This window comes from Sceloporus undulatus, chromosome 6 (assembly GCF_019175285.1).
Source record: "Sceloporus undulatus isolate JIND9_A2432 ecotype Alabama chromosome 6, SceUnd_v1.1, whole genome shotgun sequence".
Lineage (NCBI taxonomy): Eukaryota > Metazoa > Chordata > Lepidosauria > Squamata > Phrynosomatidae > Sceloporus > Sceloporus undulatus.
The window spans coordinates 48,109,643-48,136,402 of NC_056527.1; the positions used below are offsets into that span (position 1 = coordinate 48,109,643).

The 26,760-nt window shown below is 39.2% G+C and overlaps 1 protein-coding gene across 1 annotated transcript in view; it reads left to right on the plus strand.

Annotated features, from left to right (window-relative positions):
- Window positions 1–26,760, plus strand: part of UBE2E1 (ubiquitin conjugating enzyme E2 E1) — a 72,543-nt gene that overhangs the window by 30,596 nt on the left and 15,187 nt on the right. The window lies entirely within an intron of this gene.

A 26,760-nucleotide genomic window follows, 5' to 3' on the forward strand; every position in this document is an offset into this window, starting at 1 on the left:
ATTACAGTTTGTTTGAACCTGTTTTCTGAAAAAGCTCAATATTTGCTAAAGGTAAGTGTACCGAACTGTTTCAGGAAATAACACATTTATTTAGAAGGCTTATTGGCCCTAAAAATAACAGGGATCTTTAGAGCACCATTTTAGATTCTAATGATAAGCATACAATTAATGATAATCCTCCAAACTATTTTACTGCAAAGGTTTAAATATTATTTAAAATAGAGGAAATTGCCTTGATTTATTAAAAAGTAAAAGATTAAATGGAAAGAAACTTTCCAAAACTCATATTTCATTACTTAAGCATTTCTCTGACTTAACACATGTATAGTGCAATATCATTCACATTTACCTAGAAGGAACCTAACTGTATTCAGTAAACTATTCAAGTGAGTGAGTCCCTAAACTTACTGGGGGCTGAGCATCAGACTCATTAAACCTGCATCGGAATAATGTTTTCCTTCACACTGTCTGTAAATTTGTATAGAGCAATGTCTTTTTGTATTTTCAAAGATCAGAATGATATTTTCAAAGATATGAAAAATGGTCTCTGGCTGTGTTTAGATGCCAGGAACAAGGGAATGTGCTACTCAGTTGCTCCAGTTACAAATGGGAAAGGCAAAGGAGAACATGGAGCTGGTATCTGTGGCTTGTTTATTGTGATTTCCAAAGCTAGCACTCTGGCTTGTCTGAGGAAAAGCATTCCAGGGTGCCAGGTTGAGGTGGAGGGCCTGTGATTTGTGTTGATGTTAAGTGGGGCTGATTAGCTGGTGCATACCAACACAGTGCTTTATTCCTGAGAAGCCAAAATCCTAAAGCTTTTAGCTCAGTGGTTCTCAAATGGTGGAGTGGGACCCCCAGGCGAGGTGTGAGATTTGCTCAAGGGGGGCATGAGACTTGTATGCACCTCTTCCCAAACCTTTTCTGTCTTGGAGGGGAAGAGAAAGGTGAGGAGGATGTTTGGAGTAGCCATTTCTGCCTGAGGCCGGAGTAGGAGAGTAGGGAAACTCACTGGATTGTGGCTTTTGGGGGGAGGATGTTGTGTCATTACACCAGTTCTTGGGATGAGATGTTGCTGCAGTCTCAGCACCTTCTCTCAGACACCCTTTGTCAGAGTGTAACACACTCAGTAATGCCCATTTTCTGACCTTCTCCCACATATGTTTATTCACACGGGGTCATTCACACATCATTTTTTTGTAGTGGAATGATGCGAATAACCTCACTCATACATTTCGGATTTGTTATTCACACCATGGAATGGCATGAATCCGCATCTCTTTGCATTTGGAACAGGAGTCGGCAGCTGAGGCAAAGCGAGTTGGTCTCCCATTGCCAAATCTGTGCTTGGTTTCCATGGTCGGGGGGTGGGGGAATACACTGCTTTCCTCCTGGGAAGCCCCTGGAAGCCAGCCCATAGCAATGGGTGTGCAGAGAAAGAGGAAAATGAGGAGCATCTCCTTGTACAGCTGGCCAGGAGGAGCCTTGTTTCCCCCAAAGAGTCAATAATGCAGATGTATTCGAAACGCATTCAAGTTATGGGAAGTTTCATCCAGGTATGTTCTCATTGTTATCCGCAATGCCAACGGTGCAAATCTTTTAAAAAGAAAATTTGGCTCTCCTCCCCCCCAAAAAAACCTGAATCAGATTCATTTGGGGTGCGTGTGAACAACAGGGATTCAACCCGAATTCATCCTGGATTATTTTCACTGTGTGAATAGGACTGCGGTCATCTACACTAATTCTGTATGTCTGTTCCCCCCACGCACACACACACACACACACACTCAGTCACGCTCTTCATCTCCTTTTTACATTACTCACATCTGCACTTGTGTGTACTTGAATATATGCAAGACAATGAATATTTCTGTGTGACTGTGTGTGTGACAGAGTACATGAGTATGTATGTGAGTGAAAGAAAGAATGAAAGTGCATCACTGTGTCTGTACCTATCTGTGAACATTGGCTTATATTACGTGGCTGTATGTGAGACGTGTAAAATTTACACATGTTAAGTATTTAATTTATTTAAATAGTTGTAATGATTTGGGCAATGTTATTTCCTTATAAAATGTTAAAATGTGAATATACAAATGAAAATATGCATACTATAAACAAACAAAATGTTTTTTATTTATATGCTATGTTGAGCAGGAAAGCGGGTGTGCAAAATCAGCATGTAGATTTAAAGGGGATTACAAGAGTAAAAAGTTTGAGAACCACTGTTCTAGCTAATCTGCATCTGAACTCTTCTGTGCCGAAATGTTAAAAGGGCTTTTGTTATATGTTTACAGCTTTGGACAAAGTGATGATGATGGCCAAGTGGGCTAATATCTTCCCTAGTCTTTTCTCTACTGAAATATACAGCTGCTCACCAACTCATCTTTCATTCTTGTTGCAGCATTTGTTGTATCATTGTTCTGAGCAGCTTGGTATTGGGATGATTTTTATGATGCTGTGATATACAAACTATTACTTGCTTTTTCTTAAGCAAAATATATGCTCAAGAGAATGATTACCTAAAGTATAATAATTTCTTCTGTTAGTTCTCATGACAAAATGTCTATGAATCTCAGAGGACAGCACAGTTAGAGAGGAATGAAAGAATGATTAACCTTTTTGCATATGGGTTTATTTCACTTTTCGGCTCCTTGCCTTGCAAATTTAATATTGGAAAGTGTTTTAGTTGACTTTAGATGACTGAACTTCCCCAACTTGCTGACACTTCAAAAGATAGCTGTTAGTATTACTGTGTAATATGAAATTGTTATGCCGAGGCAGATGCTAAATTATTACTTACTTTCACTTGGCATTTTTAAGAGTATTGTTACATGAAGTGAAGGGAAAGGTCATTTGTAGAAACATTTGAATGTGCAACTACGGGGTTGTCTTTCCCATTTGCGCTTGAGGACTGTATCCTAATCACTTCTTTGCTTTAATGTTTGCTTTGCCAATAGCTAAAGGCAATTGTGTGTGCACAGAATTTCTCCATGCTCATGTTGGCATTACTCAACTTTAGAATGCTATAGATATGATAGTTCTCAGTATTTGGGGCAAGTCAACAGCAGTTGTCCCATGGTAGTTTTGTCCATTTGTTCTGTTCTACTAGCTAGACATCCAATATACCAAAGCATAAATACACATAGGGAGGAATAGTAATTTGATTTCTAACTGCTTCAATCTATGGATCTGCTTGTGCAAGTGGAAACAATTCAGTTTCTTTCTTACCAACTCATGCTACTCTTGAAAGTTAAAAACACTGGCCTAAAACCAGGACCATACTAACTACCAGCTGTCAACTTGAGAAAATTCTTCTCCCATTACATCCTTATTGAAGTCCTATGCATTGCTCTAAAACTGACTCTTGAAGGAAAGCTTCTGTGAGGGAAGCACAGGTTTCTACAGTGGCAAGAGGAAGAATCCCTACTCTGGTGCTGATGCTGGTGACAGTTCCATCAGAGAAACCACCTGTTAGATTTTTCTTGGCTTTCCCCCTGTGCATTACACTTACTGTATATACTCATATATAAGTTTAGAAGTTTTAATTTAAAAATTGACCCAAAAAACTGATTTGATTTATCCATGGGTCAGTGTAAGTACTGTACTTTAACTCTTGTATATAAAAAGGAATCATCCCCTGGTGAAAGGCAAGGGCGTAATCTGACCTGGAAGCACTGACCCTCCTCTACTCTCTCATCCATCCATCCTTTAGTGTGAGCACAATTATACAGTGCGCCCGCGTCATATGCGGGCGTGCCTTACGCGGCTTCCAGCATACACTGCATACACTGGAAGCTGCACTGGAAGTGGCACCATGCACTGGAAAAATAAATGTATAGAGATATATGTATAGATATGTGTGGTTGTGGATGTAAGTACGTACGTATGTATGTATGTATGTATGTATATGTTGTGCAAGTATGTGTATTTATGTTTTTATGTTCAATACAAATTTTGCAATTTAAAAAAAAATACAGAGGAGGGAAAACCTCCTGAGCCATTTATGGAGGGATGCAGGGAAGGGAAGGGAAGAAAGTTCTGAAAGTTTCACTAGTGAAATGCTGGATTTAGCCCTTAGAGTTCCTTTTAGAATAGAAATGTTCTGTGCAAGCTGCTTATAAAATGCCCCTGGAGGTGGCTTGTAAAGTGGCAAACAGAATCTTAAAGCCTGTTAAGAATTACTAGGAAGAGAGGGAAAGAAGCAGGGGGCATGACAGTTAAACTTAAGTACATTCTATTGGGAGAAATGGCTGCTCCTCTGAAAGAAAGTGATGAGGAAAGCGGGTACTTTATGGTGTGGGTAACGGCTGCATCTTGCCATTTTATTATATGGCACTTAAAATTATGAAATTAATTGCCCAAGAGCAAGAAAAATATAAGGGGTGAAGCAGTAAATGTGTTTTAAAAGGTTTGACTATTGCAGTTGACATTTATGTCAAAGTATCTCAAAGGAACATTAAAATGTACAAATCCTGCTCCTAGAGAAGGATATCTTGGGTATCTGTTTCATTTTTGGAAAGTTTTAAGAGTAGCTGAAATAAATGTAATATGAGCAGTGATTAGCTATCTTGAGGCTTAGACAAGATACCCATTGTGTAAATGTTCTCTTATTGTGAATTTATGAAAACTACTCTGAATATATCATGTAGGTTGAAAGGAAGGACTAGGCAGCCTGCATGTTGCCTTTCAAGTTCTTTATACCACAGGGTCACACTTCTGTCATGTTAACTCCAGATATAAATGTAGAAGTGTTAAACAGAGAATGAAGACAAAATCATCTTTTTTGTTAAGAGGATAACAGTTGGCAATAGTCTCATAATAAACCATAATGTGAACAAAACCTACATAATGAGGGATGTTGAGAGGAAAAAGCATGCAAGTGTTGCATTTGTGTGAAAATAACTTCATAATTAGCAATAAGCTTGAGTAAGACTTGGAAATGAGGGAGAAAGAGTTTGTTGGTAATTAGCTCTAGAATGATGCATTGATTCAATGTCATGTTAAAACTGGATAAACCAATTCATAGTACTGTATAAGTTGAGTCTCCCTTATCCAGAATTCCGAAATCTGAAATACTCCAAAATTTTCACATGGGTGGCTGAGATAGTGACACCTTTGCTTTCTGATGGTTCAGTGTACACAAACTTTGTTTCATGCACAAAATTATTAAAACTATTTTTTATAAAATTATTTCAGGCTAAAGTGCATATGAAAGTACAGTAATGTTTAGACTTGGGTCCATCTCCAAAATATCTCACCATGTATATGTAAATATTCCAAAATCTGAAAACTCCAAAATCTAAAACATTTCTGGTCCCAAGCATTTCGGATAAGGGAGATTCAACCTGTACCAGTTGACCATTCTTAGGGTCTTCCATTCGTAGGGACAGGACTAGGTAGGATTGCTTCATTATACAGTTGGCCCTCCGTTCCGAACCCATCTGCAAAAATGGAGACTCGCCAATATTCACGCCTCATAGGCTTGAATGGGGCACGTGCCCGCAAGCACCTGCGGGGTGGGGGCACACCCCATTGGGAATAACAGAGGTTGGTCCTCTGTGAGTATTCAAGATGGAGGACCTCAAGTCCATGAGAAAGGAGGGGTAACTGTACATGGTTTATCTTTTGGCCCCTGAAGTTGAAATATTTTTCTTCAGTTATGTGGTGGTTCCTTGCCTTTCTTCCCTCCTTTCGATCTTCTACATAGGAATTTCTGCATTGTTCAGTCCAGTTCTGTGTGCATTTACTTCTCAATGAATTCAGTAGGATGTTGTCTGTCATGGCAGCCACTATGTTGGTCCATTAGAACTCAAAAATGGGATCCAGAATAATGAATGCCAAATAAGCAAAGCTATGTTAAATAAGCAGGGATGTCTGAATTCTACTGATAGGTATAATTTCATACTAGTTCAGAATATAGCTTATTGTGGCAGCAACTCTGAAACTACTGTGAAATGTTATTACTTTTTTTTCCAGTTTATTGATAATCTTCCATTCTGTTCATCTAGCAGTAAAATAACTTTCTTACAAAATATTTCAACAATATTTACTGCTGGCATGTTCAGATCATGCATTTGTCATATTGTAAGTTTTTTAAAAGATGGATTGGGTCCAGAGCTACCTAAAGTAGATCTTTGAAATGGATTTAAGTTTGCCATGCCTAAATTTAAGTGTAACTGAATTCATTGGCAGCTAACTACAACTAGAGATGCCAAGGCCTGGAAGGAAGGGAAATGGGAATCCCCCCCCCCTTTAAAACCCCGTTTCTTAGAAATCGTTGAAAACTGGATTGTGAGATTGTCATAGGTTGAAAATGACATGAAGGTACATAGAAATGTACAGTATCACACATCATTACAATTCTTGGTCATGATTAATTTTTCTCAGGTTTGGTTTTTTTTTTAAAACTGGGAATGAGTATTTTATGTTCACTTGGCAGTATGGAAGATTAAAATAAGCGCTGCTGCTGCTGCTTTATTAGTATTGATGGTTCTTCTGTTTTTATTAGTGTTAAGGTTTTCTGCCTGCTCTGAGAACAATTAAAGAGGCTCCTTGTAGTTCTGGTCTTCTTTACAGTTGAGTACATTGTAGCTCCATTTTAATGCAAAAAAAAAAAAAAAGTTTTAAAAAAAGTAAATTCCGTTTGCAATTATTTTCTTAATAAACTGTATTTTTAATATATTGAACATGATAAATTTATGCCAAACCAAATTATATATGAAATATATTACATTCCTGTTGTAACAAAGTGACTTTAAATCTCTGTTGTTGATGTGGTTGTTGTTGTTGTGGGCATGCAAGTCATTTTTTACCTAAGGCACACCTATCATGGAGTTTCCTTGGTAAGTTTCTTTGGTTTGCCATGGCCATCCTCCGAGGCTGAGAGAGTGTGACTGGCCCAAGGTCTCTCAGTGGGTTTTTATGTTTAAATGGAGATTTTAACCCTGGTCTCTAGAGTCCAACAGAGTCCACTTTTAAGTGCTGTAGCTCCCTCTTATGGAATCCTGGGATTTATAGTTGAACCAGATGTCTTTTGATATGTGGTGACCTAAGATGCATCAACACTTAAGATGGTCTGTTCTGTAGCTCCATGCTATGGGTTTCTAAGATTTTTCGTTTTATAAGATCTTTAGCCTTCTCTGCTGGTACCTTGCAAAACTACAAATACCAGGATCCTGTAGGAGGGAGCCATGACAGTTAAAGTGGTGTCAGATTGCATTATTTCTACAGTGTGGCCTAGATCCAGCCCAAGGACAAACATTCTGTCACAGCCTCACATTTGAATTGCAGTAACCATCATTCAAATAAAATCTCCTAATATTAGTTCAAACTCACTTAATTTAACATCACCTAGCTTTACATCTTCCACAACTTTTATGTATTGTTCGTCCAGCCCTCCATTGGAGATCTTCCTGTGCAGACATCTCAAGTGATTGTGCTGTGTGCTTTCAAGTCATTTCTGACATATGATGACCCTAAGGTGAAACTATCATGGGCTTTTCGGGGGCTAAGAGCATGTTACTCACCCAAGGTCACCCAGTGGGTTTCCATGGCTGAGGGGGATCAAAACCTTGTTCCAGAGTTGTAGTCAAATCCTCAAGCTACAACACAGTGGATGACTCAAGTTATTACCATGTCTAAATCCTGTGGCAGATTCCAATTGTGATTTTGGTGGAGTTTATGAAAATATGTAAATTATACTTTCTATGCAGTAGAAAAGGCAATGACTAGACTGGTTTTATTTGGTGTGAATATAATCTTTATTGATGTCAACACTTGGCTGATTAACATGCAGTTACACAACTCACTAGGCAAGTTTGTCACAGCACTTCCCATCCTCATGACTAAGAGAATCTTGGCAACACAGCAGGATTTTTTGAAAGGCATTGGGCTGGCATTAGAAACTTAAGTGGCTCTAATACACTTTTAGGATAGTGAAAAGAGTGCGATTTTTTAAAAGGCTAACTAGAGAGACTATTGAAGGCTGTGTAGATGATCTCTGCAATTTGTAAAGCTTAGAAAAGTTACTTTTGGACCACAGCTTCCAGAATTGCTCAGCCTGCATCACTACTGACCATTTGTTTCTTGGTCTTGCGGACATTATTGAGAGTTCTTCTTACTTTGTTGAATTCTACATCAACATACCTTGCAACATTGCACAGGTGACACATGTGGCCAAGCAATGTCAGGATGATGTCAGGATGACAAAAGTTATTAATGGTCCAAAAACACACTGCAGAAAGAATCCAGGTTGAGACCACTTTAACTGCCCTGGCTCAATGTTAAGGAATCCTGGGAATTATTGTTTTTTGTGGCACCAGAGCTCTCTGACAAAGAAGAGTAAATATCTTACAAAACTAGAGTTCCCAGAGTTGCCTATTATTGAGCCAGTGCAGTTAAAATGGTCTCAAACTGGATTATTTCTGCAGTGTGTTTTGGACCAATGAGCGAGATCACACAGGCTAGAAGAAGTTGAAGCAGTTTGCATTTGCCCGAGCCTATGGGAAAGGGCAAGATTGAATCCACTCCTCTCCCTCTACTGAATTGAGTGCTAACTACTTTTTTCCCTTCAAATTAAGTTTGCAGCAACTGAAGACAAAGTGGTAAAGTGGGAGGAGGAGAAAGAAACTGGGACATTTTAAAGGCAGCCATTTGGGACAGTTGGAGGGTATGCACCAATCTTCTGTAAGTTTACCCCTTCCTAGTCTTGTAGCCTTTTCTGTCAGTAGAAATTGCATGTGTGAATATGATCAGGGATTCTGATTCAGTTGCTGCAAACTGCTAATTCCAGACCTTTTGCTCATGGTCCAGAACATATTTATTGAATTCAGACTTGATAAAATCAGATTACTGTAGTTGCATTCTGATCAGGGTAGTGATTTTAAGCCTAAATTGCTAGCCTTAAATATCGCCCCTCACTTTTTGGTTCTGAATTTCCTTCTTAATTGCTTTGTTAATTTGCCACTTTCATACAGAAGAAAAGATAATGGTTTGCTGAACGATATTGGATGGCATTCTAAATACTCTGGTGCAAAATACACTGCAGAAATAATCCAATTTGAGACCACTTTAACTGTCCTGGCTCAGTGCTAGGGAGTTCTGAGGACTATAGTTTTGTGAGATATTTAGCCTTCTCTGTCAGAGAGGTCTGGTGCCACAACAAACTACCATTCCCAGGATTCCCTAGCACTGAGCCAGGGCAGTTAAAGCAGTCTCAGATTGTTTCTGCAGTGCGGATGCAGCACCACCTAGACTGCTAAAACCTTTCTATTTCAGCTGGCTTTAGTTAAAGCTAGTGGCTTTGGTTAGATCTTCACAAGAAAGAGGGAGAAAAAAATACAGATGCCAAAAACATACCTGCCTTCTTTACCTTTGCAGAAGATATATTAGGAAGAGGGATTTTGACGAAGAGAAATAGCACAGGAAGAATGGATATTTAAAACCATCATCTACTCTCTTGATCAAACCATATTTTTCCTCAACCTGAGTGCATTTAACTAAATAAAAAGGTACTGGGAGAATTAGTTCTAGATATCCGGGCTTATTTTGAGTTGGGCTCTTAGTTCAGATGGAGATTCAGTTTTAGTACACATACATACTAAAGTATTTTTTAAAAAAATTATATTCTCCTTTCTTAACCAGTGGACTGGGGTGGGGGAGTAAAGAAACTTTAAGCAGAAAAGACTCTTCATTTAAAACTTGTGTTGGTTTTCTCATATTACAGGAGGATTATTTTTTCAGGCTGTTTACATGGTGGCAACCTATGTCTCCTTATTTTTTTTTAAAATGAGTCAAATAACCAGGAGTTTATTTTCAGTAGGGGGAAAAGCCCAAGGGTAAAGTCTTACCCCCCTTTTTCCATGCCACTGTCCTCTTCAGAATCCATACACCTTCTTGCAATGTAAAACAGATTATTTATTTATTTATTTATTTATACCTTGCTCTTCAGCCAAGGCTATCAGAGTGGCTTACAATTTGTGATAAAGATCTATTCGCACATCTGTGTAACATCCACTTTTCCCTGCAGGATATCTGAACTGCTTTGCATCTTTCCTTCTATTTGGAGCAATTCTATAGTTAAACGAGAAATATTTCTAAACTGTGGAACAATTCTGCACATCTTTAAACACTGTAGTCTTAACCCCACAGACGGTACCATAAAAGACATCTGGATGCTTTTACTTTTTGCCACTGAGAAGAAGAAGGCAATTTCTATAATTACCTCGTTGCAAGAGTGCATAACTGCAGTATTGTTCCTAGCCTAGGTAGGTTGGATAATGTAATAAGTTAAAGTCCAGCATTGTGGATCACCATTAAGAGGTCACAGTAAGGGTGTGGTATTCCTAGGTTGTGCAATTATAGCAATAGGAGTTCCTCTTATATCTTTGTTCCTTGATATTTTTACCCTCACGATGTAAACATGACGAAACATGTTCAGCAGTAGCTCTCTTAGCTATATAGCAAAGTACAATATCATCCAAAATCCGCAAAACAGTGATACAGTGATTCACTAGCTTCTTCATCAGGCAAAGGTGTACAGTAGTTTTGAAAGCTTGCATCATGTATCATGGCAGACCCAGCTCCACCAGGGCTAGCCTGGAAGAAGAGACTCCTCCCTCCGTAACTGTCATCCTCTGGCCTGCGAGGGAGTTGACCAGGCAGGCCCAGCTCCACCAGGGCTAACCTGAAGAAGAAGAGCCCTCCCTCCAGTCTATCTGCCTTGGTCCAGGCCTCAGAGGGAGAGAAGAATGCTGGACCTGATTCCCTTCCCCCCTCACCATTCCCTTCTCCTTTTGTGTCGTGTCTTTTTAGATTGTAAGCCTGAGGGTAGAGAACCGTCTATTATCCCCTCTGTTGTAAGCCGCCCGGATTCCCAGTGATTGGGCGGCATATAAATAAATCCTATTATTATTATTATTATTATTATTATTATTATTATTATTATTATGTGCATTTTGATTTGGTTTCACAAAGGTATCACTGTGTTGTGGATGTTGGATGTTATTGTACATCTTAACACAGTTAAGTTCAGGAAAGACCTGCTTGTGCTTGAGTGGGGGAAGGTTTGGAGAAGGACTTCCTCCCAGTATACTTTCTTGATTGTTCATTATCTGTTTGGATTATCCCCCCCCCCCCCCCATGTTAGTGGAAAATTAAGGAGCACTAACTTTTACTCAGAAATGTATGTTGTTGGTATCCAGAAATTTAAAGTATCACAGATATGAATCTGAATTAAAACCTTGCCTACCAGCATGGTTTGGGCATTGGACTATAATCCGGGTTCGAGTCCTAGCTCAGCCATGGAAACCTACTTAGTAACCTTGAACAAGTCACACTGTCTCAGCCACAGTGTAGGGCAAGCCCCCTTCTGCCAAGAAAACCCTGAGATAGATTCATTTAGGGTCTTTGTAGGTCAGAAATAACTTGAAGGCATACGGCAGCAACTACTACTACTACTTCTACTACATGAACTGAGCTCCTCCCATGGCTTCTGAAAAATGTTAAATCCACACAATTCAAAGTTGTCACAGCAGGCATATTATCTTGATTTTGCCAGGTGTCAGGTGGTTCATTGTTAGCCAATAGCCTTTTATACGGGGGGGGGGGGGGAGCGTAAAGCCCAAATCCATGTGTTATACAATGCACAGGTGAAGATACTTTATTGGCACATTTTATTACCACATTTACTCTGTGCTAGAGAATGCATAGGGGTTAAATACAATGACTGAAAAATAAGCTCATTTCCTAAGCAGGATAGGCTGTGCTCTGTGTGTAACATGACGTTAATTTCTTGCATTGCTGCGCTTTATATAAATTGCCAGTTAAGGACAACATTTCATGCATCTTGCAAAGTGGCCTTTGCCTCACAAAAGCTTATGCCACAATACGTGTGTTCAACATTTAAGATGATACAGGGCTTTATGTTGCTGTTGCCGTAGTGAGAATAGAAATTTGACTATTTGACACACACAGTTCTCAATACTACCTGCACCTCATCCCCTTTGAAACTCTGGTGCATGTTTGCTTTTGACTTTCCATAGCAGTAATGTAAATTGTATGTTCATCTTTTTCTGGAGGAGAGGTGAAATGAAAATGTTCTTAAGAAAACTGGAGAGGAAACGACTGTGCAAGTGGAATGGATATTGTTAGAATGAAAGCTAAGTCAAGCTGAGACTTAAAAACTGTGTACATAATGAATAGAAGCAGCACTGTTAGATTCTGCCACTCTTGGAGGCATTTTGGAAATGTATTATGCTATAGTCTTAATGCACAAACTAGAAATAAGCTCTGTAGATATAAATGCTTCCAAATATGTATCATTAACATTATGATGATAATTCTCTTCCTGCTTTCTGATTAGTGGCTGAGAAAGTGGAAATAACAAGTTTTGAAATAGGTTAAATTAATGAGTGGAGTTTGTTACTAAATCATAGAAGGGCTTGTTCAAAATATATTGTATGCATTTTACCCATAGTTCAAAATACATTTAGATGTGTGAGCAAAGTACAGTACATGATAAAGGGCAATGGAGACCTATGAGATTTATGAAGATTTTCCCCTGAAAAAGATGCTCTAAAACAAAGCATCATAGAGCCACAGTCCTTACCATTATTGAAGTTGGTCAGCATAAAGTACAGTGTACGCAGGGCCCAAGCATAATTTTGTGGGTCTGACACAAATTTATGAGTTGTTTCCTACATATTTTACCATCACCATTTATATGTTTATATACAGACAGCAACATTGTATTTTAGTTGCATTTATTTAAGCGCTTTACATTGTGGTTCTCTGAGACATGGCACTGTAATTAGAGCATGTGTATTTAAATTAGGCATCAGATTTGTATATTCCACTGATGCTATTAAATCTTACTTTGAGATCCATATCCCTGATTATAATGATGCTTTGTCCACCCACTAACCACCTCCATTTATACATAAAGACCTTTGGGATTGATTGGTAGTTCCTTTTTGTCTATCAGCACACAAATACAGTGCACCTGTGCCATATGGGGCGCACTATGCGTGGCTTCGAGCTTACGCTGAAGCCATGAGACAAAGAAATTGCATGCATGCCTGTGGTGCACACACTGGCCTACACTGTGAGCACGCACCCCATTGTTTGCAATGGGCACAAGCATATGCAGATTTCCCCTTATGCGGGGGGATCCAGAACAGATCCCTGCATAAGGGAAGGGCCTGCTGTAACATAATTTCACAAGCTTACTGTATAGACTCATCTATAAGTCTAGAATTTTTAGTAAAAAATTTGACCTAAAACCCAAGTCAGCTTATCTATGGGTCGAGGTAAATACTGTATTTTTACTCTTATTTAAAAAGAGTTATCCCCTGGTGAAAGGCAAGAGTGTAATCTGTCCTATTCCAAGACACGCCACCACCCCAAGGTTACCAAAATTCTTGGGTGCTCAAGTACCATTAAATACAAAGGCATAGTAAATTTTGCCTCTTGTATAAAATGGCAAAATCACGGTTTGCTTTTTTTAGAATTCACATCTTTTTGAAATATTTTCAATCTGTAGATACTTGAATCCGTAGATGAAGAATCCATGGAAATGGAGGCCCAACTTTAGTTAAAGGGAGTTCTCGTACCTTGTATCAAACATTGATCAGAATGGATACTGCAAGCAAGAAATCAGAATAAGACTAGAAACGGGAAAGGCAACTATGAAAGAACTAGACAAGATTCTAAAGTGTGTGTGTGTGTGTGTGTGTATAATTGAGTACAGTGCACCCACATCATACGCAAATGCACTATACATGGCTTTTAGCATATGCTGAAAGCTGCACAGGAGCACAAGGGGCAACGTGTCCCATTGAAAGTAATGGGTGCACACGCGTGCCACCGCGCCATGCACGAGCCCCATTACTTTCAATCCAGCTCGAACATAAATTGTTTTTTACGCATGGAATGGTTCCCCCTCGTAAAAAAAAGTGCACACTGTACTAAAGTTTGAATCATCCAAGCCATTGTACTCCCTATTACCATGTACAGATGTGAGAGCTAAACAGTGAAAAAAGTAGGTAAGAAGAAAATAAATTGATGCAAAATGTGGTACTGATGAAGAGTGCTGAGATACTGTGCACAGCGAAAAAGACAAACAAATGGATCCTTGAACAGATCAAGCCTGAAATCTCACTGGAAGCTAAGATGATCAAACTGAAGCTGTTGTACTTTGGCCACATTATGAGAAGGCATGATTCATTAGAAAAGACAATAATCCTGTGAAATGGAGGAAGACCAAACGCCAGGTGGTTAGACTCCATCAGTGAGGTTGTGAGCCTGAGTTTGCTGGATCTGAATAGAACAGTGCATCACAGGAGGTCTTGGAGATGTCTCATCCACAGTCGCCAAGAGTTGGGGTCGACTCTAGGGCAGTTAGCAACAACAAAGTGAATCCCCTTGTTTTGTTTCTAGATTGGAAACTGAGAGCATTCCAACTGATCTGCTCCACTGCAGACACACTGCAAATTACATGCTGTCAGAACTAATATTAGTTGTTGTTGTATCTATGGCACACAGTTTTATTAGTTTTATTTGACATGACTCACAACAGCACAGTTACCTTTTCCAAAAAAGAACTCTAGTACATGCACTAGGTAGTGTCTGAGCCATCTTCAGGAAATTTTGTTTTATATTCCTTTTTCCCCTTACCTTTGCATATCATTACTGTGTTTCCATTAGAAGTACAAACTCTAGGTGCCCAAGTGCCATTGGCACTTAAAATGGGCCTGGTAGCACGTGCCAGCTTTGCTGTAGGTATCAACTTCCAGGTGATTTTTTTTTACCCCAGTGCCTAGTTAAGTGCTACAGGAAAAGACAGCTGTGGGGACAGAGATTGAGAGGAGGGGAAGAAAGCAACAGAAAGAACTATCTCTGTTCTGTTTCACTTGTTTTCCTCTTACTTGGTTTGCAGAGAAAACTGCAGTTTTGCAGAATACACTTCACCTTTGGTAGCTTCCTGGCATACATACAGATCTGTGCATGTTAACTCAGACGTACGTTTCACTGGTTCTAAAGAGGACCATCCCCAAATAAGTCTGTGTAGATTTGCACTTGTGTTTACTCTCAATCTGCAGTCAAATGTACATTTGGAAATAAAGTAATTTGAACTCAGTTGTGTTATTACCAGTACTTCTGAATAAATCTGCATGGGAATAGTCTCACGTGCAGAAATAAAATGTAAACCTTATGCACGACATGTCTCTGCAATCCATAGAAGTTCTGCACCTTTTTAAAATAGTGTTTTATCTGATATGGTTCATATAGATATTAATGTACCCTTGACAGCACTTTTCATACTGTTGTTATATCGCCTTCTAGTTAAAAAATTGCTTGAGTTTTTTTGTTCACTTTTGTCCAGTAGTTCCACGATTTTATTTCAACACAAGTTAAGTATCTAAAGCATAGGCCTATTGTCGCATAAACTAGCAATTGTTAAAGCATGTAGGGTCAAATGTAGAATAATTTACAGGGAGCGTAAAACTGCTTTGAATTGTGGGAAATCGTTCCATTGATGTTTCAAAGGCAGACTTTGTATATTTATGTAAACTTGTTAGATTGGGGTGAGGGTTGTAACTCTCGCCTTTTAAAATAAAAATTAAATAAAACTATTTTGTAATGCAAATGGATGTGAAGCAGTGTTGCTATATATGAAAAGACAAACTTCTTGGAATTGAATACGATGAGCTATCGCTGGGGAATTAGGAGCCCCATGGGGAACAGAACTGTTTGATTTTATTTTCTGTTTCAAAGCCAATACTAAATGGATTAATTTCTCCTGAAGCATTTTATTCAGGACTTGCTTCTAAATTGAAGTGATTATTACTGGACTAAGTAGAGCTTCAGTATACTCTTGAGAACAACTTAGCCAACCCTCTGACCTCCCCCCCCCATTAAAAAAAAGGGGCTTGTATTTTATAAGCCTTTAAGTGTGATTTAGAAATGGAACTTTTGTATCAAAAGTTCTGTTGAATTGGCCCTTTCACAAAAGTCTTTGAAGTTAATCTGTTTGAACCTAAAAATCATGTTGCTTATAACTAAAGCGAAAGGATTTAGGATTATTGTTAATTCAGGGGGTGGGTGCTGTGGTATATAATACTGTAATACTACTGTAGCACTTGAACTACATTCCCATAGTGTTTCATATAGATGAGGTCAGTAGTAATTACCATAGGTCAGTATCAGTGTTGAAATATTGCCACATTTAAACCATAGTTCAAATGCAAGGTTAAGGAATCATCCTGGTTTGTGTTAACTGATATTATTTTAATATCTAAGGCTAAATACAGTTGTTTGACATACTCAGTGAATGGGACTTGTTAACTGAGGTAAGTCCCATTGGCTCTGTGGGATTACTCTAGTTGGATGAACAATTGGATTTAGACCCTAATCATGATTGATTGAGGTAGGATGTCCAGTTTATATGTGTGGAAGAAAAGGGGTAAAGGAAATATAATCCCAAAACTTTCTTTTCTTTTCCTTGTCTTTAGTCCAGAACAGACGGCACAAAACAGCAGCACAAGTCCGCTCTGGCCAAAAGTGGATAGGAACCCCACTGTCCGCACAGCCTGCTCCCAAGGTGGGCCAGGGATGCAGGGGCTGACCAGCACTGCCAGGAGTTGGATTATCCTGGCTCCTTTTTGCTCCAGTCTTAAGGACTGGAGCACGGCTTTGGTGTGGTTTCTGGCTGCTTTGGGGGCATGCATCATTTAAACGGCACACCTCTAAAAGCGGCTGGAAGCCGCTTCATTTGGCACGTCTGTTTCACCCCTTTATCTCTACTCTTGCTCATAGTAGCTTACCTAATGCTATTTATTAAGTTCATTGCTGAGATAATTTTTGAATTGCCTTCTGTGGCTTCTAGTTCAGGTTCTAACAGCCAAATTAATTTTCCCTTTAATATTCTTTTGTTGCTATGTGATTATCAATCTGCTCTGAAGTAACTATTCCACGATTTTTTTTTTTAAAAAACCATGATTTAAAACAGGGGTAGGCAACCTTTTTGAGCCGGGGGCCTGGTTGCTGTCCCTCAGACAACCTGGGGGGGGGGGGGGAACTCAAAGTGGCACCCGGAGCGGTGCGGAAGCTGCGGCGGGGGCGGCAATCGGCAGCAGGACCGGGCTGGGGCCAGTCCCAAGGCCTTGCCAGGCTGGATCTGGCCCGCGGGCCGTATGTTGCCGACCCCTGATTTAAAATATATGCCAAGATTCTATGGGTCAGAGTGCTTGTGGAACATACAATTTTTGCATATGTTTTGTCATTCTCAAAAGGAACCACCTTGCCAAAGCAGAAAAGAAAAAGGAATGGCAATGGGCAACCTCAGCCCACCTCCTTAACCTATATGCTACTCACAGAGGAGGCAACCACTGAAAGCACACCTCTCAACACAGGTTAGATTGTTCCTCGGTGGCTGCTTTTCCATGGCTTCCTTTTTCTTCATTGTCTAACCCTTCCAGGTCTTTGGAGACCAACAGTATGGAGGCAATGGATTGGAAAGTTGCCTGTCGAAAACACATAGGCACTTTTCCAAGGCATATCTCCCATATTACCTTGGTTCCAGTGATCCTGCAGAGCCAGTCACAGAGGAAAGAAGCAGCTGTAGGTACAACCAGCCTATGTCAGAAGGTGCATACCAGGCAATTTGGCATGTTAATGCCAGTGGAATATTTTGCTCTGACAAAACTAGATAGGACCTTGGCCATCCAGAGCTTAGAAAGCTATTTTCTAAATGTCACTTGTGTTACTTGTATAGCCTTTTAAAAGTAATTTGTAATTGTTGTTGCTTGCTCTAGTGTTTTGTTTTGGCTGAAAATTTGGCCTTATCAGTTACTTCTTGTTTCTTGATATATTTTTTTTTAAATTAGGATTTATAAGGGAAGGGCATAAAACTAGAAAATATAATTAGAAAATGTTATTTATGTTACGTATTACACCAATAAGGTAATTTTCTTCACATTTCATTATACTGTTTCGGACACCTTGATGACAGATGAACTTATTAAAGGTGACTGTGCAACCTATAACATATTACCTCCAAGTTCTAATAACATATTTGTATCTTGTCATATAAGGAGGGTCCCCTCAGAGCAGTAACAGCTCATTAAAATGTAAAACACAGGCTCATAGCAGACTTGCATGTGATCTGCTTCTCAGTGGTTTTTCTGTTGAGGGGAAACCAGCAAATATTAGAACAAATAATTCCTCATTAGCCTGCATACGGTTGAGTTGCATCCCCTTTACTTGTAGTTTGTGCTGAATTCATAGATGCTGTGCAGAGAAATAACAGGTCTTTTGTGGTTACAGCAGTAATTCTTTTGATGTGGAGAAGGAAATTGAACACTTTAATAATAGCACACAGGAGGGCTTGCTGTTTAGATCTTAAATGATATAACTATTTGGCATAGCAGGCCAAATGTGTAGTAATATACAGATGTGAGATGAGTAATTCAGTGGGAATGATAGCCAATCGTATCTTCAGTCCCTATTTGTTTAGGAGCTAACTCAAGCCCACACATTCTATTGATGTTTAATTTACTTTCATTATCTCGTTTATATTTACTGGCCATTTAATGAGATTTCTCTAAATGCTAACACAGAATCGCCCTCCCCCCCTCCAATGTATTGACAGCAAAAATAAATTTGTAAATATTTACTCTTTATTGTGAATTTCATTTATCAAGGTTGGAGTTTTTGGAAAGCAAGTGTAGTCTAAATAGTGCTTCAAAAATGTGTGTATGTGTGCACACACTCATGCGCCTTAAAGTCGCCAGTTGACTGAGGGCAACTCCATGAATTTCATAGGGTTTTCTTAGGCAATGAATACTCATAGGTGGTTTTGCCAGTTCTTTCCTCTGAAATATAGCCTACAGCACCTGGTATTTGTTGGCGTCAAAAAGAATGTATGAAGTGCCTAATCCTATTTTACAGATGGAATAATTGCCATAGTAGATTCAGAGACATAGCTGTGTTTGTCTGGATCAGTATGCAAAGAGATTTTGTAATACCTTTGAGATTAAATAGTAGATTTGAATAATGGATTAAGTTCCTCTTGCATTTGCAACAAGACTGATACGTGGCCCATGTGGCTTACTTGCTGCTCTACCGTGACTTTAAAATTACCTAGCTGGCTATTTGTCTATTCTGTTTCCCATTCAAGGACTTTTAGATGCCATCACGTAAGTGAGCCACTGTTTTGCATCAGAAATGTACCGCACTCTATGCTGTTTCTCCCTTGTGGAGAAGGTGTATGTCAGGGTTAGGTTTCTGTCTTCATCAACACAGAGGTACCACTTCATTTGGTGTTGAGCAGGATAAAATCAGGAGTAGTTACTCAGTATACATCAGGGTGTAATTTCTTTCCAATGTCATAAAATCAGTTTCAAGTAATTCCATGGGTGGATGACTATCTCAGATTGATTTTTATGGTAAGTTCTACCTCTGCTCACTTTTATAGCCTAAGAACTATCTTTTTTCTCAATATTTGTCCCCCTCCCTCAGGCAGCTTCAAAGCATTGTGTACCTTGCCATTTAATCTCAGTTTAGTTTAATCATGACTCTGAAGAACAATGTGGAGCCATAAGTAACCAAAGTGGGAAAAATATTGTTTTGCTCCATGTTCTACTTCTCACTTGATTGATTGGTAAGTTTCTTTTAGGCCGATAGAGCAAAAGATCCCTTATAGATGTGTGGTGTTGGCAGAATTTCCTTGGCTTTGAGTGCAGAGGGGGAGATGAGAGGGCATGCTGCTTTGATTTTCATTGCTTAGCCTGAAAATAAGACTGAAGAAAAAGAACAAAATCCTCTTGGTGTGTAATTACTGTTTTGAAGCCACATGTTTTAAAGTTAATAACCTCAAGATACCATGTTGACCAGACTTTGCTGGCCACATTTCCTACTCCTAATGCCATGAGGGTTGGGCTGTTGTCACATTGTTGTTGTTTTTTAAAACCCATCTATAGAATTAAAATATACATAAACCATGTATATAGTGTATACCATGTAATGGTGTATAGCTTGCCAACATGAAATCTGCTGTGCAGACACTTTGGCTTCTCTTCAGATTGTATAAATCACCTTTTACTAAACCTGCTGTTGAGGAAGACTTAGAAAAATATGCAAAAGATACTACTTCTGTGGGTTTTTTTTTTTTTTACTTTATTGGATTTATAGGTAGCTTTTCTCCCCAAAATGAGATTCAGTGCAGCTCATGATCATATTAGATAAAAGAGGAATACTGTACAGTTAAAAGACATAACAGAATCCTCTATTAAAGCAAACTTTTAAAATGTTATAATTAAAAATACCATTTAAATGCACATCTTCAAGACTACTGCATCAAGCTTTATGAAGCCTCTCTTGATAGGGAATATCAGAAATCCCATACAAAGTCCAATTATGGCTGAAATTGCTTGAATTAGCCTATTGTGACATGGAAGGGGGAACAAGAATGGTGTAAATTCACCTCACCATTGTAGCTAGCTCCACCCCCCACCCCCATTTCTATTTGTGAGATTTTCAGAGGGAGAGAAGCAAGCATGCAGGTAGCCCTCCATCTCACTTAGACGTAAGCTTCCTGAGAATCTCTGGGTAGCATATTGGCCTGTTACAGACTGCCAAAATAAAGCTGCTTCGGGTCTCTTTGCAGGTATGCTATTTAAATGATGCATGCATCCTAAGAATTCGGAAGCTGCACCAAAAGCTGCACTCCAGTGCTTAGGAATGGAGTGTGGCTTTGGTGCGAACTCCGGACTCTTAGGACCCATGCATCATTTAAATAGCATACCTCCAAAGAGACCCGAAGCAGCCTTATTTTGGCAATCTGTAACAGGCCATTGTTTTTCTTTTTACAGTCCTCCCTCCATATTCACAGGGGTTAGAGGAATGAGACCTCTGTAAATATGGAAAAATCGCGAATAACTCCGCCCCACACTCAGAAGCCAGTTAAAGAGAAGGGTGGGTCGGGGAAGAGGAGCAGGAGCCCACACTTCCCCCCACCACCACCCTCCTGTCCCTTTAACTGGCTCTCTGCCCCTTTCCCAGCCCGATTGCATCTTTCCTCAGGGGGCAATTGGGCAGGGAAAGGGAAGAGGAGCCTCCATCCCCTCAAGTGTTTTTTCCATCTGGAAAAAATACCTGCCGGGGGAGGTGGAGGATCCTCCTCCCTTTGCCTGCCCCATCACCCCTGGACAGCCCAGGAGTGATGGGGCCCAGAGTCCCTGGGGAGGATGGAGGGTCCCCCTCCCTTTGCAGCCCAGGGAACGATGGGGCAAGCAAAGGGTTCCGGGGGAATGAGGATACTCCTCCCTTTGAATCCCGTTTACCCCCTGGACAACCCAGGGAGTGATGGTGCAGGCAAAAGTGCTTGGGGTGGATGGGGCATCCTCCTGTTTGCCTGGAAAATAGGGCTAAAAATACAAAGAGGAACATACTAATACATGTTTGCAGTTAGAGCCAAAGCATCTGTCAGCGTATCTACCAATGGTGGTCCTATTACTGATAAAGAAAAATGTAGTGGACTATTGGTTTGTTTGTTTTTAGCACAAGGGGTAAGGGGGAGAATTGGGTTCCTAATAGTTGGATGAGTGCTGTGTGCTCAAAAATCTAGTAATGAGTGCTGATTGGTCAAAAATAATAATGTAAAAAATACAATGAGAAGATAGCCATTTTCCCTTCTAAGTCTTCCTTCTGTGCAGAATAATTGATGCTAAAGAAAGCCGTCAACATAATTAATAACATGCGCATTCCTACACTGACTGATTGAGTTACATACTACAAAACACAGGGTTACACCCCCGTAATAATGTTGTGATATATGTATATATATATAGTGTCTTGAGTACAATTTGTCTGAAATGATAAGACATTAAATGAATTGGAAATATTCATCCAGAACTCTACAAACTGTACCAAGATCATTTGACAACTTCCATAAAGTCAAATCAATCTTAATTTTTTTCAATATTTTTTTCTCCTTTAATATTTTTACAGGTTTCTTTTTAAGTTGGCCACGTGTTTAATAGAGAGGTTAAAGTATGGTCCTTTCATTGTAACTTGAGAGTAATGATTGAAATTCCTAAAGGTATACTTTTCTTTTGATGTAGCACATTACCTCATATGAAATGGAAGATTGCAAAGAAACTTAATCAGAGTATCTAAAATACCTCACCTATGATGTCCGTTCTAATGTTTACCCCAAAAATGGCATTGCAAGAACACTTTTGCTTTTTTCATTAAGAATTAGGTATTTAACTCCTTGATAGCTTTAAATTAAATTATAATAGTGTTACATATATATAGTTACACTTCCTCTTCCATCCCTTTTGGAGAAATCTGTTGTTTTTTAGCAGCAGATTTCAAGCGTACAGGATACTTTTTAGGAATAATCAAGAAGACAGATCATGATGTCTTGCTTTCTGATAAAATATTGCAAAAATAGATTTTTCTCAGTATGTTAAACATTAGAGTGCTTTTTAATTCCCTTTGAATAGAGGAACTCTACTGCCATTTACAGACAGGGAACTGAAGTGTAACCAAATACCACAACTATACCTACATTGCCCACTTAGAGCAGTTTAATATCATTGTAACTGTCATGGCTCCATCTTACAGAATCCTGGGATTTGTTGTTGCTTAAATCCTTAAAATTTTGTGCTTAAAATTATGTGCTAGCCTTGAGGGCACTATTTTTAGGTACCTCACCAGACTGTAAATCCCAGGATTCAGTAGGAAGTAGCCATAATAGTTAAAGCAGGACCAAACAGCTCAACTGGGCAATGTTGCTATGCTTTATCAACTAAATTTTTTGCCATGTGGGTATTTCAACCTAGGTTTCCAGGTCTCTTTGTTGTCTGTATCTTATTTAAAGTGTTGTAGAGGTAGTAATTAGTTTTCATAGCTTCACTGGTTTTGTAAATGTAGCATGCACACATTGACCACACTGATTTGGACAGTAAATATTATTGAGCCTATTTCTTTCAATAAAAACATTCTGTTTGCAGGATGGGTAAAAATTACCATATCACTAAAACTGGCTTAAAAAATGATTTGTATCTGTAGACTTTCAAGTTACTTTTATGTATGTCTGCTGTCCCGGTTGATGAGTGTAGCTTGCATGATGCAGCAATAAATAGGCATTAACAAATTGCAGGTACTTGTTCCACATGATAGTTTCATCCAACAAGATTTACCTAATACAACTTGAGATAATGATAGTACTTTAGCAGCCTGGTAATCCCATTTAGACAGTTCCTTGGATTGGTAGCTAAGGGTACTCAAGAGAGCTCTTTCTCTATAAGTTTGCACAGTTAACCTGATGTTTCTGTCAGGGCAGATCAGGCAAATAAAATAATATTCCAGCTCATTACATCTCCAGTAACTTCAGAGAGATGGGCACTCAGATATACAGATCTGAGATGGGAAGCAATGAAAGAAGTAATTAGTAGAGAATATCATGAGTCTTTGGAGTACATAGGAAAGGATGCTCCTTTGAGTTTTGATGTTTTAAGATTACTTTCACTGTGTGAAGTGTTGAACTAGGGAGGTTTTTCACTAAATTACTTTAACTAGTGTACTAGTTTGCAAAAAAAAAGTTTTCATAAAGATTGTAACTATCCTATATCCAGCTCTCTTTACAATTCATCTATCAAGTAATCTTGGTCCATGACACAGTCATGGACAGTCACAGGTGGCTGGAAGCTGTAGTTCAAATAAAATAAAATAACCCTCTCTCCTCCCCAAAACTCTTATATGATTCTGCAACCACACTGAAGCTTGGCAGGGCTCATCTGGTCCATGCTGCCTTGAGTTCCATCATGGTGGAAGGATGAAATGGAAGAAGTATAATGTCTAGATCAAGGGAAGTAATAGTGCCACTCTATTCTGCTTTGGTCAGGCCCACCAGGAATATTGTGTCCAGTTCTGGACACCACAATTTAAAAAGGATGTTGAGAAACTGAAGTGTGTCCAAAGGAGGGTGACTAAAATGGTGAAGGGTCTGGAAACCATGCCCTATGAGGAACGACTTAGGGAGCTGGGGATGTTTAGCCTGGAGAAGAGAAGGTTAAGAGGTGATATGATAGCCCTGTTTAAATATTTGAAGGGACGTCATATTGAGGAGGGAGTAAGCTTATTTTCTGCTGCTCCAGAAAACAGGACCTGAAACAATGGATGCAAGCTGCAGGAAAAGAGATTCCACATCAACATTAGGAGGAACTTCCTGACAGTAAGGGCTGTTTGACAGTGGAACTCACTCCCTCGGAGAGTGGTAGTCTCCCTCCTTGGAAATCCTTAAACAGAGGCTGGATGGCCATCTGTCGGGTATGCTTTGATTGTGAGTTCCTGCATGGCAGGGGGTTGGACTGGATGGCCCTTGTGGAGTCTGTGATTCTAAGTGTAATCTATAAATAACTTGCTCCTGTGAGTAGTCTGCTGATATCCAGGGACTGTTCCAGGGACGGCACAGGATCTGTACTTTTAATAGTACAGGTTGAATCTTCTTTATCCAAAATGCTTGGGATTTATAGAACACTTGCAGATGTGCTTTGGATTTTGAATTTTAAAAGATTTTTGAATACCTGTATTTGCTTTTACGGAAATAATGAAATATCTTGAAGATGGTGCCTAAGTCTAAACACAACATTAGTTTATATTTCATGTTTACCTTCCACACATAGATTGAAGGTAATTGTACCAGCATTTTAATATTTTTGTGCATGCATGAAACAAAGTTTTGTGCAAACTTTCAATTTTTGAGTCATCAGAAAGTTGCCACTCATTAAAAACGTTCAGTTATTCAGAGTTCGGAATAAGAGAGTCTCAACCTATAATATGATTGAAGCAATATAGCATCTCCCGTCATTGATAAAGTAGGGAAGTGTTCATCTGATTTTTTACTTGAATATTAAACAATTTAGCAAGCAAGGACTTTGTTTCTAGTATAATGTGTACACAGTTCAAAGGAAACTGTGAAGATCTCTGCATGCCAAGTTGAAATAAAGGGCCTCTTTGGGAATGTAGTAATGTTGCTTTTTGTAGAAATATAAGATAGGGCTGTTAATACTTTGGCTTTTTCCTTCCCTTCAATTGATATTTCTTATATGAAGTACATTTCTCTTCTTTTGATCAAAAATAAAGTGTTCTCATAATTTTGCCAAATCACACATAGATCTAATAGCTCCCCCCACACACACACACACACATCTCATACCGTGTTTCACATTTCATGCTGAACTATATGAACTGCTGGTGATGAACTGATAAAATTTAAAACAAAATTATAAACATTTTGGTATCCATCTTTTCTGGAACTAAATTATCAAAAACAAGAGAACTTGGTGCTGAACACTGTGCAGAGAATCTGCTTGTTGCTTCTCCCCAATTAGGTTGGTCAAATGTGCCTTATTATAACCAACATCCATACTTGAAGTCCAGAAAATGTATCCCTTATGAGGCTGGCAGGGTTGGAAAGCTTTTCCTTTTACCACAAACTCAGTGAGATGCCAAAAAAAATCTGTATTTATAAATACAGAAATGTATCATCATGTATTTTATGAATGTAGACAATGTGTTAATTTTACAGAGAAATGCATGGCTAAGTTAACTGCAGTCAATACTTATATTGGCATTTAAATAGAACACAAACTTGTTAATAGCTGATTAGTGTTAACCCCTGCATGTCATAAATTTCAGCTGTCCCTTACTGCTATTTTGAAAACCTGGCAACAGTATCCCCACCTCACAGTTGTTTTTGTTCTTTCCTCCTGCGGATTTATAAGCACCAAGCAGATTTTTATACGTAGTGTGTTTGGGGAACAGGGCAGGCTATGGCAATGTTCCCAGCTACCAGTCACCTAAGCTAAGGGTGGGAATTATGTGCCCCCATGGTGTTTTGTTTTGTTTGAACCATCTTCCCCAGCCACAAAAATGATAAAGAAGTGAATTTTATGGCCATTATTTTTTAACAGGAGATAGATACTTTTAAAGGGGTGACATCCTCTTCTGAAAAAAAAGGTGTGCTGTCTCACACATCTAGTTTTAGTATAAAACCTATACCCCCCCCTCCGCCCCTCGGGTTGAAAACACCTTGCAGTGTTTAGAAAATGGAAGTGACTGTCAGTCATTTCCTGTTTCATGGGGAAGGATTAGTGTGGCCTTCAGGGAATCTTTGGGGAGGAAAAATGGCTCTGAGACCCCCCCAGAACTTGTTTGCCCATTGCCTCAGCACTGTATCAGATACACAGTATAGGCCTTCTGATGAAGGTCAACATGTACATCCAGATTTAGTCCTTTACAAACCCAGGGTCTAGGTTGTTGAGGGGTGTATAGATCAAAAGTAGCACTTTGAATTGTGTCTGGAAACAAACTAGGAGTCAATATAAAAGGACAGGGAAATGCAGGAACCACATGCCTGTGGTATTGACAATTGCGCGAATGTCTTTCTTTGTGCGTATTTATGTAGAATAAACAGGGGATAGATATAGGATTTTCCATCAGCCTATATATATATATGGTCCTTCCCTCTGCATTTCTACTATTTCAGAGCCAAAAGCAGGAATGCAGGTGAAAACTGAAGCAGTTGTCACTATACCTTACTTTAAAGTGGCATGGGAATATTCCCTCTAGCCTCAGCATCAACCCCAGGTGGCAGGCAGCCTTCTGAGAGCTACATTCTATTGTGGGCTGCTAACCTTTAGTCCCTGCTATACAGTCTTAGTTTATATGCTGAGTATACTTTGCACGAAT